We start from the raw sequence: 6000 nt of genomic DNA, 5'->3' as shown, positions 1-6000 counted from the left end.
CTCTTCACAAAGTTCAAGAGTTCAAGACACGAAGGCTTTAGCAACTAATCCACACCTAATGACCCACCTAAGTGGGATTCAGGAAATCACTCAAGAAATCACTCAAGATATCCCTCAAGTAATTAAGGAACAAAAGAAGAAAAGGCACACTAGCCTGGGAACCTCCTCTCTGCCCAGAACATTGGAGGCTATACACCACACCTCCTCAACAGTATTTATAGGAACTCAAACACTGAGATCCTGCTCTGTTCCAGTAACAAGAAGCCGAAAGCACCAGCCTGAAGATGACGAGTGAGACCTCGTCGAAACGTCGCCTAGACACCCCAACTTTTACACGGGAAGACACCCGAGGACACCAAAACCTGCATTCCTGTACCCGTGAAAATCTACGAAAGCAAATATATATATATATATATATATATGTTGGAAGCTGCCCAGAGTGGCTTGGGCAACCCAGTAAGATGTGTGGGGTATAGATAGTAAAATTATCATTATGGAATGAGACGTCCCTGTTTTAATTGGAGAAATGTTGGAGTGTATGGCTGGGAATTGTATCCCTGCACTCACTGTTATGGCAAACTGCCTGGAAATCTGAACAGGAGCATTTGCCACTGCAGCATTTTGTTCCAAGGCCCACTTGCTAATACCGTATTAAAGAAAACACCTTCAAACACATTGCTCTACCCAGGGCCAGATTAAGTGCTTCAGAGGTTCTGAGCACAATATAAGGTGCCCCTGTAGGCAAACTGTAAACAATACTAAACCATAAAAGAAAACTGTTTTTTGAAATGACACAAAATTTAAGAGTTATGCTGCAATGTCCATGCATGTATGGCATGTGCAACACAAGACAAGATCTGATCTCTTTGCATTATTTTGATCTATATGATTAAAACAGGTGGGGATAAGTAATAAAAAGAGAACATGAAAATGGGGGAAGAGCCTATAGTGGAGTGCAAAGAAGTCTAACAAACTTCTGATTTTCTCCACTTTGATGCCTAAAACAAAGAAAGAAAGGGGGAGGGATCAAATGTGAAATTCTTTCCAAAAAAAAATCTATTTGTGTATGTGTGCCTCTACTTAGCTGCTGCCCTAAGCCTGTGTTTAGGTCCTAGCTATTTTGGTATTGATCTCCCTATTTTCCTCCCACACACATGGCATATACTTTCAGTCACCCTCCCCAGATAAAAAACAAAAACCCTCAATAAGACAGAACTGCATGTGAAGACTTGAGTGTAAGGGAGCGCTGAGATAATATATGTGATTTACAGCCCACTCCTAAACATGTTTACTCGGAAATAAATTATGCATTATTATACACCACTCTTTCTCCGAGGACCCCAGCTTGGCTTACATATAGTTCCCAAGTGGCTTCTGCCCGGGCTACTTACAGGGTCAGGCAAGCTTTGCTTCAGCAGAACCCCTCCTCCTCACACTCCGCAAGCAACAACGTCTCTCAAACTGGTCTCTTGAATGCCGAGTCCAAGGGACTCAGTCTCTAGTAAAGACTAGCCTTTGGGGCAATATTTTCACTTGTGTGTCTCTGAGACATTGGTAAAAGTTGGGATGTGTGCCACAGAGGTTCGTATCAGACTAAGACCTGGAGAGACCCAGGTTCAAATCCCTACTTGGCCATGAAGTTTCATGGGTGACCCCTGAGCTGGTTGCTGCCTTTCAGCTATGGCTGCTTCAAAGGGTTGTCACGAGGATAAAACGGGCAGGTGGAGAACAATGCACACCATCTTGAGCTCTTTTGAGAATATATAAATGCACTGAATGAATAATAAAGGTAAAGGTAAACCCCTGACCATTAGGTCCGGTCGTGGCTGACTCTAGGGTTGCGCCGCTCATTTCGCTTTATTGCCCGAGGGAGCCAGCATACAGCTTCCGGGACATGTGGCCAGCATGACTAAGCCACTTCTGGCGAACCAGAGCAGCACACGGAAGCACCGTTTACCTTCCCGCCAGAGCGGTACCTATTTATCTACTTGCACTTTGATGTGCTTTTGAACTGCTAGGTTTGCAGGAGCAGGGACCGAGCAACAGGAGCTCACCCCGTCACGGGGATTCGAACCGCCAACCTTCTGATCGGCAAGTCCTAGGCTCTGTGGTTTAACCCACAGCGCCACCCACGTCCCTGAATGAATAATAGGCCAACCTAAAATTTAAAAAGAGCCCTGCTAGATCAGAACAACAATCCACCTAGTCCAGAGAGTGTGGTTATCTAGCTCCCACAAACTTCAGCCAACATTGTCAGCAGTCAGGGTCCCATATTGGTTAACCTTGATCTGGCTGTGCATGACACCCCCTCCCATAAACTGACCTGGTCTGACCCAACGAACCTGGATCTGGTCCTGCATTAATTCGAGGGTGGGCTAAGAAGGAGATACTTCTCCTCTTCTGACTGCACTGCAAACAGCAAGAGGATCCAGTCCTTCTCTCCCGTGTTCCCTACATGGTTTGGGGGTGGGGGCACACTGGTTAAGCAGGTCACTGCAGTCAGTCAGTCAGTCAATCAATCAATCAATGATGCATATGCACATTTTGGCAAGCAGTTCTCCCTAATATAATGAATGCATTACTGTATGCTATTTTCACTAATATATAAATTTTATGCGACTTCATCCCAAATGCATGCATTTCTGTATATATTGTTTGGCCGGAGAACTGCACAGCAAAATGCAAATATATCAAAGGGCCTGGCATATTGGCCTGCAAAGTAGGAATTAGGTAGTTTCTAATTAAAATGCGAACAAAATCGAATTCCTCCTCTGTCCCTAGTATGCAAACCCCAACTGAACTCAGGGGGACTTACTTCTGAGTAGGTATACTGTATATAGGATAGGGCTGAAATAAATGCAGCATGATAAAAAACAAACAAACCACTTTAATCAATGGTGCTGTGCCAGGTGGAAATAACTTGAAGGGAGGTGGAAGGAGGCTGTAGACCCCAGGCCAGCTGGAGAAGTGAAAGCTTTGATGCTTGTTAAAGATGCGTTGGCTTAGCTACTCTTGCTTTTTTCTTCCCTCCGCCCTTTCCTCCCTCTTCCCCCCACCGCACCCCTCCCCAGCTCTTGGAGATTGAGTATTCTCCAGCTTCGCTCTTCCCCCTCGTCTTCCCTCCCCAGCTTTGCTTCCTTAGGAGGGCTAATTGTAGCAGCACGAATAACATATGGCCAGGCAGGGCTACCTGCTGGTGCACCAGATGTGAACTGGGTGCCGTCGATCAAGAGCACATTGAAAAGCTTCGCCTCCCTGTCTGTCTCCGGCAGTTGCTCGCCCTCTGCAGAAGCAGGTCTCTGAATGACGGCTCTTAAAAGGGCCACTCAAGTTGGTCTCGCTCCCTGTGGCTGTCTGTATGCCTTGGGGGAAAATACTGGGGGGTGGGGGTGGGGGAGAATGCGCCTGCTTTTTTTCCCCTCTGACACTTGTCTCGTGTTTTTCCAGCTGCTCGTCAGGCCCAGAACACTGGCAGTGAAGGTTTCGTGTGTGTCTTAATTTATATCAAGAATATTAACGTATTTGGGAGGCTCTCACCAGGGTTTATATTCACAGAAACTTCTTTTCAGCGAAGCAGCACATTGATGAAAAGGTGGCATGATACCAAGCATGTGCAGAGTATCTTCCTTTCATCACTGAGCAGGGAATTCCCAAAATGGAATTAAAGGATTGGGGGCGGAAGCAGGGTGCCTAACTGAAAGACTTATAGTGGCCGTAATTTTAAAAGTAAAACACTGACTGTGTCCACACCATACATTTAAAACACATTTAAAGCACACATACCCAAAGTATTCTAGGGACTGTAGTTTGTTAAGCATGTTGGGAACTGTAGGTCTGTGAGGGCATAAAGTACAGTTTCCCAGGGTTATTGTGGGAGGGAATGTGCTTCAAATGAATGATGTGTATGCAGTTTCCAGGCAAACTCAGACGGTAACAATTCTAAGGAAGATACCCTGAGGATCATCTATTTCAACCCCCTGCAATGCAGAAATGTGCAGCTGCATATTTCAAACCTGCAACTTTGGTGTTACGTGTATCAGCACCATGCTATAATCAGCTGAACTAACATGTTCTTTTCTTATTCCCAACAGAAATAAAGATGCACATAGCTTCATGTTAGCTGGGCTGAATCACTTTCCTCTTTTTTCTTTTTAATGCAAAGAATCTCCAGGATCTGATTTTTAGAATGCTCAGTTCAGATTCAGATGTAAGGGTAATGGCAAAATTCAGAGTAGCCTGAAACATCACCTCCTCTTGAATACTGGTGCTTTCAAACTGTTGCTATTTTGGGGGTTAGCTTCAGTTGCATACTATCAAATTCAGGTGGCACAATTAAAGTTACTGTGGAGATCTTGTGCAACAACCCATTTGTTCCCCAAATCGGACTTCTTTTGCATTAGGTAAGTAATGAGGAAATGCTCCAGTCTAGAAAGTGTGGGATAATTGGGAAATGATTTATAATGAATTGAAAAAAAGTTTAAAATTACTTTCACCAAAAAACCCCAGAGTCCTTTCTTCTGGGGATAATCCAGAATGAAATCCCCAGGTGTCAGAAAAGGTTAATCATGTACGCAACAACTGCGGCCCATGTTTTGTTAGCCCAAAAATGGAAAGTGAGTGAGGTCCCAACTAAAGAGGATTGGCAACTCAAGTTGACAAAATAAGCACAGTTTGCAGATTTAACATATAGAATAAGAGAGCAAGAAGAACATAGGTTTAAAGAAGATTGGAATACGTTTATTGAGTACATGGAAAATAACTGTGTACAGCTGAAAACACTGGTAGCATTAAGATAAATTCAACAGAGTAATCTTGATGGATGTAATAGTGGAAAATCGATTGGAATGGTTATTGTAAAATATGCAGGGATGTAAGATATGCATAAACGGCGTTCCATGTGCTGCGCTGGCTCGCCAGATGCAGTTTGTCACGCTGGCCACGTGACCCGGAAGTGTCTGCGGACAGCGCTGGCTCCCGGCCTATAGAGTGAGATGAGCGCACAACCCTAGAGTCTGGCAAGATTGGCCCATACGGGCAGGGGTACCTTTACCTTTACCTTTAAGATATGCAAAATGAACCATGGAAAGAGAAGAAGGGAAGTCAGTGGATATTTTAAAGTCTGCAAAATGTTTATTTGAAATTGCAAAAGAGAAAAATTAATTTAAAAATTATTATAAAAAATAGAAAGTGTGGGATAAACAATTGCTTGGTGTAACATGATATAACCCTGCTGCAAGCAAATCAGAAGGGATGCTCAATAAATAGACAGTGTGTTCTAACATTTTAAAAAATAAATAAATAAATCCAGGCTGCCAATAGGCTTTTGCTTATCTCTGGCTTATGCTGTAAAGAAGCTTTGTTCCTCTTCAGCACTCTACAGTTGATTGCAATTATTACTATATGTTACCTTTGTAATATTGTTCTGTTGTAAGCCACCCAGGAAATATTTATTGATTTTTTAAAAAATATGCATTTAAAAATAAACAAGCAAAACTACAAAACATAAAATCTCTTGATGGGCCCAGCAGACATCACATAAGGAAAGTTCTGGCAATGAGAAGTGCAGTTAGGTAACTGTTGGCTCTGGACATAATGGTCTAATGGAAGCCCCCACCTCTTGCCCTGTGGGTGGTAGTTTCATTACTTCACTTACTTCCAAAAGTGGGAAGGCAGACTGTGTTTGGGGTCCCTCCTACTTATTCTGCTGAGTAGGGCCCTGCCCCAAAGTATGTACCCTGATGGTGCCTCTGCTTGCCAATTGACCAATTTGGGCAAGTTGTGCAATGCAAAATCCTGGCTTACCATTTGAGAGTCAGCAGTGACAGTTGCACACATAGAAATAGCCTCTTTGCAGATTTCAACGTACATTTGTGAAGGGGGGAGTGTCTTCAGGCTTAGTAAGCCAGAGTTTCTTCTTCTGTTTCCCAAAATGACCCAAAAGTAGATTCTTGTCTTTTGAATTTGAACAGCTTCTCATTAATCATTCATTGTTGATCATAA

Source organism: Podarcis tiliguerta (assembly GCF_965153285.1).
Source record: "Podarcis tiliguerta genome assembly, chromosome: Z".
Lineage (NCBI taxonomy): Eukaryota > Metazoa > Chordata > Lepidosauria > Squamata > Lacertidae > Podarcis > Podarcis tiliguerta.
The sequence above is the reverse complement of the archived record's forward strand: the minus strand, read 5'-3'. Positions refer to the sequence as shown.